General features: G+C 63.7%; 1 protein-coding gene across 2 annotated transcripts in view; it reads left to right on the top strand.

Moving 5' to 3' along the window:
• The first annotated feature begins 567 nt into the window (after positions 1-567).
• PRKCD (protein kinase C delta) overlaps positions 568-12,546 on the top strand; it is a 32,988-nt gene continuing 21,009 nt past the window's right edge. The window contains exons 1-2 of one of the 2 annotated variants that reach the window (XM_036877820.2): positions 568-696; positions 10,610-10,723. The gene's annotated coding sequence lies outside the window, so the exon portion shown is untranslated. Of the gene's footprint in view, positions 697-7,466; positions 7,687-10,609; positions 10,724-12,546 lie in introns of those variants that run through there. The other variant, XM_036877819.2, reaches the window with a different exon arrangement.

Below are 12,546 nucleotides of genomic sequence, written 5' to 3'. Positions count from 1 at the left end.
AGCCCCCAGCCCCATGGCGCCTGCCCGGCCGTCTCCTCAGGCCCGCCACCCCCTGACGCACACTCGCCACCTGTCTGCACTCGGCCCAGTGGCTGGTTCTCCTCCAGTAGCTTCACCTCATGCCTACGTGTCCTCTTCCTCAGAAAGACTCAGCGCCCTGGGCCCGCTCTCAGCTGCCAAGGTTCCCTCTGAGCAGCCTCGGCTCAAGCACCTGGCTCGGTGGGGGAGGCTGAGAGTCCCGGCAACTGGAGGCCTGGAAGCCCTTGGGCCGCAGATGTAGGGGACAGTTGGTGGTGCCAGCCCCCAGGTGAGGCACTACGAGGCAGGCGGGGAGGGGCTGCAGCAGTCACCCAGAGGTGCCCTGGATGGCCCCCGCCCTCCCTTCTTCCTGGTGACCCTGCTCACTTTTTTTCAGAGACCTGGGGGCTGAGGGAGGGCAATGGGCTGGGGCTTGGCAGCTGGTCAGGGATGGGTCAGGGAGCAGAAGGACCATCCCCCAAACCCTGGGTGGAGTCGCCCAGGTAGAGAGAGGGTACACTGCCCTAATGACTGAGATCTGCCTAACCCGGTACAAGGGGTTAGGGAAGACATCCTGGAGGAGGCGGTAACTAAACTAGGACCTACCTGAAGACCGAGAAGCAGTTAGCTAGGCATGGTGTGCCAAGCAAAGGGAACAGCGTGGGCAAAAGGCCAGAGGTGAGAACTGCAGGATGCTGTCCGGTAGGAGCTTGGAGAAGTTGCTCTCACTGGAGCTGGGGGTGCTGGCAGGGGCAGGGGGGCAGGGGCTGCACCATGCTTGGTCTGATGGCCGTGCGCTGACTCCCTCCTTTCTCCTGACATCCATGGCCAGGGTCGGGCTGGGAGCGAGGCCTCCTCCACGTTTTAGGAGGATTGTGAGGCTGCTGCGAGGAGAAAGAGTGGTTGGGGTGAGAGGTCCTAAGAAAACTGCAGGTGGCCAGACAGAGATACTGGTGGCCTCGGCCAGGGTGGTAGCAGTGGGGACAAGCGGACGGAGAAGTCCAGGACAGGGAAGCGCGGCATCGAGATGGAGCAGAGGCTGCCGGTGCAGGCCCGCCTGGATCCCCGCCGGGGCTGGGAGCCCCTCCTCCCCTCCCCCTCTCCGGGCAGGGCTCATTTTCCTCCCTTAGTACCATGGCTGTGCCACGCACACCCACACAGCCACCCACGGTAACTTCTCGGCCACCTGGGGGTGGTGGAGGCTTGCACGGGGTCTTCTGCTCTAGATGCCAGAGGCTTCCTGTGTTATGGAGGGAGGGGGCTTGGGTTCCGGTGCCCACCCTGGGGAGGCCTGGTGCTGCTGGATTCAGCTGGCCTGAGTCCTCACCCTACTGGTCTAGAGTTGGGGCATGAAGGGCCCTACATGGGGCCCGTATGAGGGCTTAGACCGTGTGCCCCAGCCCTTGACTCAAACGCCACCCCCTATCTGGAAATTCCAGCCATCTTCCTTCCCTCCCTCCACTGCCCTGGAAGAGTGCCTGGTGCCCACAGGCCCTGAGGGACTGGCCGGGAACTGGCTGTGTTTCTAGCCCCAAGGCTCCCCATTCCAGCTGCCTGGGCCTGCCCGACAGCCTGGCCACCTGCCTAGCCACTGTGGCCAAAATGGCCACAGCCTGTGCCCACAGAAGCCTGCGGGCAGAGGCAGGGCCCAGGCGTGTGAAGGTGATGGGCTGGGCAGTAGCCTGAGGGTGAGTCTCGGCTGCCTGGGGAGGCTCCTCCCCTGCAAACCTCTGCCTTTGCCCACCACAGGCTGCTTGGCGCTGGGGAGGAGGCGCGTGTCTGCCGAGGAAGTTCACAGTCTGGGGAGATGGACATGAACAGCCCAGCTGCCTATTTCTAGTGCTGGGCACAGGGCTGCGCCCTCTGCACCCAACATTTTAATCCATCCTCAGAGCAGTCCGAAGGTGTGGGGACTTTAGAGATGAGGAGACTGAGGCTCAGAGAGGGCTGATACTTGCTCAAGGTCACACAGCCAGTTAGTGTGGAAGCTGCATGGTAGTTCTTCAGTGGTGGGTACGTCAGGAGATGCCCTGGACTGTGTGGGTGGAGGGGGTAGAGTTGGGGAGAGGCCTCATAAGAAGCAGAGGACCTCCTTGGCTGGGCATCTGGGAGGCTCCCTGGAGGAGGACGTCTTGCATGGGGCCTTGTCGGGTGGTTAAGATCTTGATGGAATGCCGTTCCAGGAGCAAAGCACAGACTGAGCAGAGGTGGGGGCCTTGATGAGCACTGTAGAGGGGTGGGGGGTGGCTTGGCAGCTGTGTCTTGGTGCCCCCAGGGCCTCTCATACCCCTGGGAGACCTGGGATGGAGGATGCTGGCCGTGTGGGCACCTCGCTGAAGCTCTGCTGGTTCAACTGGCCCAACCACTTCTCTCCAGGCACTGCCCACTGACCCTGCTCACGGCCCTCACAAGAGTTGCTGGCAAACCCTGGGTGAAGTCTGGGTCAGGAGCCTAGATCCCTGGTTCCAGGGAAAAATAATTAAGGGATCCTGAGCCCCAGACTGCTCTGCCATCTCCTCCAGAAAGCCCGCCCTGATTGTGCCTTCCAACAGAACAATGCCTAAGATACAATTACAGTGTGGAGTGTAGTTCCGTCTGGGGGGGATGAAATTATCCGTGTGATTGCAGGTTCCCCTTGCCTCTGTGACCTTGTCTTCATTTTCCTTATTTGCTCTGTTTTTCATCAGAGCAGCAATGTGTGTCAGGCCTTTTCTAGGGTTCCGTGTCTCCCTCCCATCTCTCATCCGCCGCCCAGAGCGCCCCCACGGTCTTCCCAGAGGTCCCCAGCCAGGGGGCGGGCTGCGGTGCCTGGGCCGACCCTCGCCCCCAGGACCCCGGTCGCGCCATCCGGGACACAGGCGGGCTAAGTCTCCGCCTCTCGCGGACGCAGTCCAAGGCGGGGACAGGGGCAGAGGGCACCGCGCTGCTCCCCAGCCCAGGGAAGACGCCGGGCCGGCCGCAGGTGGCGGCCGACCCCGGAATAGAGCCGGCCCTTTTATAGCCGGGCCTGTGTCACGCGGCGGGCCGCGCCCCCGCCCCCGGCTCGGAAGGGCTGCCCGGGGCGGGGCCGCCGGCCTGCGGGGGCGCGTGCGCGACGGCCGGGGCGGGGAGGGGGCGCGGCGGCCGAGCAGGGAGCGACGGTGCCTGCGGGTCCTCCCCGCCCCCCACCCTCCCCCGGGGGCCGCCCTCCCGGTCAGGGCCGCCCGGATCCCCGTTTCCCACGGGCCCGGCTGGCCTCCGAGAGCTCCCGCTGCACGGGAGACTGAGGCGCGGGCCGCGGCTCCCGCCCTGTGCGGGACCAGGCTGCTCGGACCCGCGGGTGTCCGAGCCCAGTGCGGGGCCTGGCCTGGAGGAGCGGGTGCTGGGGCGCGTCGGCGCTGGGGGTGGTCGGGGGGGAGAGAGCAGGGACTCGCCCGGGTCTCTCGGCGCCAACGGATCGCTGTTGCCCTGCGACTGCCCCGGCGCCACCGACGCCCCTCCAGCCCCCTCCACGCGGCGCGGCTTTGAGGGGCAGGGCTCAGAGGAGCTACGGAGGGACTCAGGCGGGCAGGGCCTGTGAGCGGGCGGCCGGGGCCGGCGGGGGCAGTGCAGGAGCCGCGCGCCTCTGCGAGGACCCCAGGAAAGCCCTGCGCCTCGCCCACCCGAAAAGCGCCTTTTCCTTGTCTACCCCAAGTATTCCTCAAGTTTCACCCAAACACAAACGTGCTGAGGACAGAACCCGGGGACTGTTAGCCTGGCCTCACGGACTCTGTCTGGCAGTTAATGCCGCTGCAGACTGAGTCTTCCTCTTCCTGCCTCTGGCCCACCCACCAGGCCATCATTACTGTCCTCCCCCGTTCCACAGATTAGGAGGCCAAGGTTAAGTCCCAGGGCAGGAGTGCAGCCGCCTGTGCATGTGGCCCTCCAGCCCCGGGCCTGGCACTTCCCTGCCATGTTGCCCCAAGGTCATGGCCCTCACCTGCCCCTTCCCCAGGGCCTGAGGCTGCAATCCCTGCCTGTGGCCGCCTTGCTCACCTGAGGCATGACTGCAGGTTGGATCCTGTCCCAACTGCCCTTTCCATACACACTGCCCCCCCCCCAGCAGGACCCCCCAGGCTCAGCCCCCTCCAGCACTCGCCAGGCACACCATCCCTGCTGGCCTGGGCCTCCTGCTCCAGAAACATGAGCCCACTCTCCCTTGGCCAGGCCAGTGCCCTGGAGTCATGGGGATGGTCCTGGCCTCCAAAGCTTCAGGGACAAGGGTGGTGATACAGAGAAGCAGAAACAGAGCGAGTGAGAGGCAGAGAGGCCAGGACAAGGACCAGCTCTTGCAGGGATCCCATGAGGGACTCCATCCTACCCTTGGCTAGGCCAACCCCAGGGACAGAGGCGGGTCCAGGCCCTTTCCAGGTTGGTGGGCTGAGTCCTAGACTTCCTGCGAGGGCCTGGGGGGCCCCAGGGCTCATGGCCTCTGGGTAGGGTAAGGGCTACAGGGGTCAGGGCGCCAGGGGTGAGAGTCTGGACACTGCCCAGTGCTGCCCTGAAGGGCTCATTTCCGTAGCTGCAAACCTGGAGGAGGAGGAAGGGGAAGTACCACTACTGGGTGGCTGCTGTGGGCCCAGCCCTGCTTGGGGATTTGTGCCTCATGTCGTGAGGGGCCATCGAGGGCTCTCCCACGGCTGACAGCCTGTGACTCGGCAACTTGACCATACCTGTACCCCTGGCCAGTGTGAGTGGAGCCCTCACCAGGTATCCACCCTGGCAGGGGTTCCACACACGATCTCGTTCAGCCCCTACATGGGTCCGTCATCAGCCCTTTTCACAGCTGAGGACTCAAGACCAGAGAGGTGTGGTCACCTGCCTAGAGTCATACAGTCAGCATGTGACAGCCAACGCTTGCTCCCAGGCCTCAGCAGGCCCTTCTAAGGTTGATACTGGACAGGCTATGTGGGCACAGAAGCAAGCTTGTCCAGACCCTGCCCTAGCCCACCCACATCCCTCCTCTGCCTCACCAGTGTGCCTGCACAGCCTCTGCCGCTCTCTGAGCACATCACGCTTCTCCTTAGAGCCCCCAAAGGAGAAAGACTGACTGAGGCCAGAGTGTGCCCCCAGGCCCTGAGCTCGCGTGTGCATGATCCTGAGGGCTAGGAAAGTGCATCTTGGTAGCTGATTTAAATGCTTGCTCCTGCAACATTAGCCCTGCTCTAAAGCAGTGGTTCTCAACAGGGGGTGATTTCCCCCCACCCCCAAGGAGCATTTGGCAGGGTCTAGAGACATTTTAATCTGTCACAGCTTCGATGGGTGTGCTACCGACATCTAGCAGGTAGAAACCAGGGAAGCTGCCCAACACCGCATAATGCACAGGACGGTCCCGCAACAGAACCATCTGGCCCCAAGGTCGGTAGTGCTGAGACTGAGAACCCCTGATGTAAAACACGGGCTTTGGAGCCAAGCAGACATCGGACTGAATCCTGCCTCAGCCATTACTAGCTGTGTACCCTGGGGAAAGTCTCTTAACTTCTCTTAGAGGCTGTCCATTCATCCCTAAAAATGGCACAAATGGTGGCCTTCCCCTTACAAGGTCCTGAGGACTGCCCGGGTGGCACACACCCAATACAAAGCCCAGGACCTGGCACCAGAGAAGCTCCATCAGGAATGGTTCTTCTTTCCATTTTGCCGGGGGAGCCTAGGGCAAGGGAGCTAGGGGCTGGTAGCTCCCCAAGGGTCAGTCTTTCCTAGTCCTCCCTCCAGGGGGGTCCTATCATTGATGTTGAGCAAGAGGCAGGGTTGGCCACTGCGGACCTGGAGGGAGGAGCTAGAAGGAAACCTGATCCCAGGTGGGCAAAAGTCACCCGAAGCTCACCTTGCTCACCTTTACCTGCAGCCCAACCCCAGGGAAGCCATGGCATGGCGTCAGCCAGGACCAGGACACAAAACACACTAATGAATACTAGCTCAGGGAAGGGCCATGGGTTCACAGTTGGACATCAGGCAGAAGTGGCATTTGGGTGGCCACACCAAGACAGGTTGGAGATATGGGGGTAGGTGGGAAATGACATTTGGGCCCAGGGAACGGCATGTTCAAAGATATGCACAAGGCCTATTTCTATATGACAGCACGCTGTGGCCAGAGGGGTCCAGCTTAGTGGAAGGAGCCCACCCCATCAGGGTAGGAGACAGGCATCAGAACTGGGAACCTGGGCATTAACTGGATTTCAAACTAGGCCCTTCCTGGGTGGAGGGCACCAGTTCCCCACCCTCCCTGTGGTGGGAAGACTCATTACAATATTCCTCTTTCCAGCCAGGAAAGCTTCCTCCCCACACTTCAAGCAGAATTCCGGGATCCACATCTCGGCCAGGGCACTCCATCCCTGGCGGTCTTCCCCCCTCCCCCAACCCCGCAACCCACCTGGTCTGGTCCCTTCTCCCCGCCCATCTTCCCCAACCCATGTTCTCCCACCTGAGCAATATGGCAGCCCCTCTGCCCGCATCTAGCCCTTCTCTTCTCTGGCAGCCCCTCTGGCCTGTCCACGCCCCCAGGAGCCCACTGTATTCTAACAGCTGTTGCACCTGATCCTCGCCATGGTCTCTCTGCCACGGGCCCCCTGTCAACCCAGGCCTCCTCAGGGATGGCCCCCATTCCATCCTCTCCTCAGCATCAGCTGGGAAGAGCTGTTGAAGAAGACTCTCCCCATCCCCTCTTCGTGTTCCTGCAGGAGGCCTGGGACCTGGAACTCTCTTCTTTGCCCCTAGAAGATGACATGTCTTAGGATTATTAGCCATCACTTTGGCTTTATGAGCTTCCGGGGCAAGGGAATGGACTCTCTGGGCCCCACTCTATCCCCAGACTTCAGGCCCGGAGGATACCCAGTGAATGAATGAATGAGTTATGCCTGACAACCAAGTCTGGAGGGGGAGCTCAGGCGCCCGCCAGGGTAGATGCGGAGCTCTGGACAGTGGGGGCAGCAGAGCGGAAGACTGGATTTTGGGGTACTGGCTGCTCCCAGGATAGCCCGGCCAGCAGCGGGGGGAACAGCTGCAGCCTACCGCCCTGGAGTCTTCCCAGCTCCTCCCGAGCAAGACCAGGGCCGGCCAGCCAGCCGGCCTGGCGGCGGGCACCGAGCCCGGCCGCGTCCGCACTCCAGCCAACAGGAAGAGAAGGAGCGAGGCCGGGCGAGGCTGGCCAGCTGGCGGGTGGGGAGTCCCGGGCGTTGGCGCCGGGAGCCGGGGAACCCCCGCGGGCGCCTCCTCGCGCTCGGGCCGCGGGGCTAGGGTGGGGAGGGCGCCCCCCGGGCCTCAGCGCCCTCCTCCGCGGAGCGGACGCCTTCTGAGCGCCGGTGCGCGCTGTCCGGCGGGCCAGGAGTCGCCCTGCCGCCCCCTTTTGGGCCGGGCCGGGGAACCCCGCTGGGCCAGCGGGGCGGGGCCCTGGGGGGCGGGGCCGGCCGGCACCTGGGTGAGGTCTCGCCGCCCCGCCCACTCGCACTTCCGTGTGCAGCAGCGCGCAAGCGGGAGGCGGCGGCGCCGGGTCCCCGAGAGTCCCCCGGCTTCGCCCGCCGCGCGCCCGGCGCTCAGGCGGCTCCCACCCGGCCGCCGGGCCCGTCCCGGTCGGCCCACTCCGCCCCGCCGCACGCCCCGGACCGCGCGGACCCGGACCGGGCGCCGCGACCCTGCCCCTGGCCCCGCGCGGAGGTGAGTGAGTGCTGGCCGGGACCCCCGAGAGCGCTTCGGCCCCGCAGCGCTCCCGTTCCTGTCCCGAAACCGAGGACCTGAGCGGCGGCCAGCCGGGCCCCCCGCTCCGCGACCGCCGATCCTCTACCCGCCGCCGCCCGCTCCCCCTTGGCTGCGGGGCCGGCCCTCGCCCGTCTGCCCGGCTCCTGCCCGCCCGCAGTGCCCCCAGGGCCCGGGGCCGCCGTCGCGCGCGAGTCCCGGGGCCTCTGGCCGACCATCTCCCCCACACTCCCCGCCGCGTCCCGGTCCTTCCCTCGGGGCCGGACCGGCCAGTCCATCGCCCCCACCGCCGCGCCCCCGGGGCCGGACTCCGCGCCCACGCCCCACGTCCCCCGCCGCCGGGGCCACGCCAGGCCGCCCGCCTGGCCTCGCCGCCCGCTCCGGGGTCCCTGCCCGGCCGGCACGGCGCCTCCGCCCGGCTCTGCCTTCTTTCAGTCCCGGTCTCTCTCCCAGTGTCCCGGCTGGGCGTGGCTCCAGTCTCTACCCCCGCTCCCGCCCCGCCTCTGCCCCCCCCGAACCCCATTCCCCGGTGGCCCCTTCCAGGTCGCATCAGCCCCGCCCCCAGCCCCCCAGCCCAGACGGCACCCCCCGCGGGGCCCAGCAGGTGAGGGGAGGGCTGGCAGGCCGGGATGAGAAGCCGGAGGTGGGACCGTCAGAACCGCCCCTTTCCCCGACTGCCCCCTGTGGGGGAGGAAGGGTTTGGGGAGTGGGGGGATGTCCCCTTCTCTCTGGCCCTTACCCTGCGTGCATGGACCCTGTTCCCCTCCATGCTGAGTCGCCAGTATTAGGCGGTAGGGATACTGTGTGTAGTGTCTCCTTGTGTGTTTTTTGCCTCTTTGTCTGGGACTCAGCCCTGATGTCCTTTCCCACACGTGTGACTTGCCTGTGTGTATGTCTTTTGGGTGTCCTGAGCCGTCCGTGCTTTCGCAGCTGTGTGTGGACTAAGTCTTGGCGTGTCCTGTGTCACCAGGCTCCCTTCTCTGTGTTGGGGGGGTCCTGTGTGTCTTTTTGTGCCTAGAGGGTCCTATGTTGCACATGGGGTGTGTACCCTGGCCACAAGCACACTCGAGCTGTTCATTGTGGGAGCCTGTGGTGTTAGTGTCAGCCCACCCTGCTGTGTCTGAGTGTGTGTGTGTGTGTGTGTGTGTGTGTGTGTGTGTGTGTGTGTGTGTGCCCGCGCGCGTGCTCACTTGTTCTTCCTCTCCGTCTGCCCCTGAGCTGCTGTGACTAGGCTGATCTGGGCCCTGGGGTTTCCTTGTTCCTGCTGTGGACTGAGCTGGGTGTGGTGGACAGGCTGGGGAGTGTGCGAGTGTGTGACTGTGTGAGATGTGAAGGCGTTGGACAGCTGTCTGTACCTGACTGTCGGTGGTGAGGGATCCGCTGTGTGACAGGGCTGGGGGCAGGCTCGCTGCGTGAGGGATGACTGGCGGGACACTCACAGTCTGACTGTGTGAAACTGTGTGCGCTGGGGGCGTCGCCGCTCATGGGGAACTGAGAGTGCTTGGCGTGGGAGCCAGAGGGGCACCACAAGGTGCGTGGTGCCCGCACCCTGGGGACGGTGACAGCACCGGTCCAAATCAGCGTGGGAGGCTGCGGGTGTGGCCAGGCTCCTGGGACGCGGGCAAGGGCTCTCTCCCTCACCTTCCTCTTCCCCGCCAAGTCAGCAGACCCCAGAGGGCAAGTCTCGAGGCTTTTGTGGTATTGTGACCAAGGTCTAGGGCTCTGGGCAGGAAGGACTTGGCCTTCGTACTTGGCTTTCCGAGGCTGGGTTTCTTATCTGCAGAATGGAGAAAGTTGTGTCACTAGGGGTCCTGTGTCAGAGGTCCTTTAGCACAAGCTTGGCCCGTACTCAGAGCTCAGCGTCTGCTTAGTCCTATTTAGTGACCTCTCACTGGCCCCCCTCCCGACTGCAGGGTCCCCATTCTCCTGGGAGGTGGGGCTAATAAAAGCCCCGAGAGTCCCCAACCCTGTTTCCTGCCTGCCATGTCATGTGGCTGTTGCCCCCTCTCATCCCTTTGACCAGACTGCTTGTAAATGGGTAGACAGCGACAGACCCCCACCCCCAGCATCCAACCTCAGCAGCGATGGGGTGAGAGAAGAAGTGGGGGCTGAGGGTGATTCCAAGCTGTGGTTGTAGGGTACTGACACCGTTTAGCTGGCACAGCTAATTGGAGTTTAAATTAAAATTAGAATCTACTTAAGGTACAGACAGAAAGATACAACCTAAGGACATCTCAGCCTCCAGGGAGTGGTGACAGGGGTCTGCAGCTGGAGGAGGGCCTCACGTCTGGGGAGGGGAATCTTGTGGGAGCCTGGCCTGGCTGCAGAAAAAGTGCTCAGGACTTTCAGGCAGGAGACCTGGGACACCTTGCTGCCTTTGCTGCTCATTCCTTCTAGGACCTCTCTGGGCCTCAGTTTTTTCAGCTGTGTAATGGGCATGACAGTCATGCAAGAATCACCTGGGTCCAGCGCAGGAGCTGGAACCCCACATCATTGGAGCCTCGGAACCCCCAGGGTGATGTGTTCCCCATTTTAAAGACGAGACAAACTAAGGCTCAGAGGAATTGCCCCAGGACTCCCAAGGTCTCCCAAGCCACAGGGCAAGCTCTTACCGACAGCAGGATCAGGAACAGCTTTCTTGTGCCGTCTGTGTCTGGGAAACATTCCAAGGGCTGAGACGCGGTGTCCTGACCCCTGTCATGGGGTGGACACACAGCCAGCGCCCTGGGAGAGTTGGGCCCGACACCCCGTCTCACAGAACAGAAAGCCAGGCCCAAAGAGGCTGAGGGCTCAGGCCCAGGAGGCCGAGCCAGGCCTGGGCTGCTTTGCTGGGGGGAGCCTGCCTGGAGTGCCTCCCAACTCAGCTTTTCTCTTGTTCCTGCAGGTCTGCTGGGACCTGGCCCAGGTGAGGGTGGCAGGCCTACTTCTCCCGGTGGTTTTCGTGTGGTCGTGGCCGCAGGAGCAAGGACTCAGGGCAAGGGGGAGCTGGGAGCCCCAGGTAAGACTTGGTCTTAGGTGGACAGGGTGCTGGGTGGCCCTTGCCGTGGGCTCCTCCCCTCCTGCCCTGGGACTCGGTAGAGTGGGGGGCAGGGCAGGTAGAATTCTTGGTCTGGCTGTGGGGCTGGGACCCAAAGGGCTCCCTGCCTGGCACTGGTTCTGGAACTGGCCTGTGGCCCAGGGACCTTGGAGCTCAGAGGCTTGGGGCCCACTGGTGGTTTGGGGCGAGAACTGGTGGCATTTTGTTGGCAGGTTAGAAGGCCGTGTGTGAACCGAGTGTGGAGGGCAGATGTTTCAGCTTTTCTAGGGCCCATGTGCCTGCCTTAGGCTGTCCTCATCATCACACGGGGAGACCAAGGTCTGCCCAGGCCCCACAGTTGGTGCCCACTGAGGTCTCCCAGCTCCTGGCATGGCCAGCCTCTCTTCCATGGCCCAGCTTCCCCCCCTGCCCAGCCCCCAGATTCAGGGTGAGCTGGGCAGAGTCTCTAAGGAAGGCTGGGGGAGGTTGCACTCTCTGAGGCCCCCTGTAAAGCTAGAAACTCCTTTCTCCGGGGCCTCTTTCAGCCTCCATTGCAATGAGAACAGCCCCGTGAGTTTCCCACTGAGGGTCCAAAGTCCAGTGAACAGGATTCTGGGGCATGTGTGTGCTGGTGGGGGGCGGTGTGCCGAGGGCACCTGGAACCTAGAGAGTGACAGTGGGGAGGGCTGGCAAGGTGGTCTTTGCTCCAGGAATCCTCCCTGGTCAGCCTCCTGCTCCTCCTCTACTGGCTGTCGGGCACCGACAGGTCTAGGGGCGATCAGACAGTGGGAGCTGGGCCCCTGAACCTAAGTCTGGGGAGGGGGAGGGGAGCGGGAGGTCAGGGCCCTCACTTCTCAGGTAGGAGTATGGCCCCAACAAGGGTAGGACCGGGCGGGGGGGAGGTGCTCTGTTCTCACCTGGCTGGGGGCCTCTGCTTCCTGAGGTCAAGGGGCTTCCCCTCCCGGCAATGAGCCTCATCCCCTAAGAAGTCCAATTCACGTGACTAGGAGCCAGCCCGCGTGCAGCTGGCAGACCTCATCTCCCGGGCTGGCAGGCACAGGCTCACCCAGTGCGGACACCGGAGCTGCACCCAGCAGCCATACCTGCAGACCCACCAGAGCCTTGCACACACACCACACACATGCATGCATGCACACAGGCATGTTCCAACATGTACCCAGGTGCTCACCCAGTCACCAGTGCACCCAGATGCCTGCCCGCACACACCACAGTGCCCAATCTGGGTCAGGAAGGGGGCTCCCTGGGGTCACAGCCCAGCCTGCATCTGGCACTGCGGGTGAGGTCTGAGGTGTGGCTGTGACCACAGGCACTCCAGAGGGCTGGGCCACCTGAAAGGTGGGCTTTGCCCAGGACTCACCCCAGCTACCCTGCCCTTCTGGGCCAGCCCCCCACCCCTATCCATTGACCAGTGGTCAGCATTTGGGGGTGGGGTGCATGGGTATGGGGGAGGGGCCAGCTGCACAGCACCGTTTGTGGCTGCCGCCGCAGAGGAGGAAGTGGGCTGCCTGTGGCCACTGGGCCAGGGTGCCTGCAGGTGGGCAGGGTCCTGTCAGCAACACCGACCCCTGCAGTGTCCATGCTGGAAGAAGTGGAGTTGCTAGGCTCTGGGACTGGGACAGGCAGGGTACTTCTACTGAGGCGGTCTGTGCACTTCCCAGAGCCTGGGCCCAAGGCAGAGGCCCGTCCATCCGAGGTGTTTCCGGAGGCTCACTTCCTCTGGCTGCCCAGGAAGTGGTTTCAGAGTGAGACTGACCAGCTCCCTCGGAGACTTGCCCTGTCCTGGC

Source organism: Manis pentadactyla, chromosome 1 (genome assembly GCF_030020395.1).
Source record: "Manis pentadactyla isolate mManPen7 chromosome 1, mManPen7.hap1, whole genome shotgun sequence".
NCBI lineage: Eukaryota > Metazoa > Chordata > Mammalia > Pholidota > Manidae > Manis > Manis pentadactyla.
The sequence above is the reverse complement of the archived record's forward strand: the minus strand, read 5'-3'. Positions and strand labels throughout refer to the sequence as shown.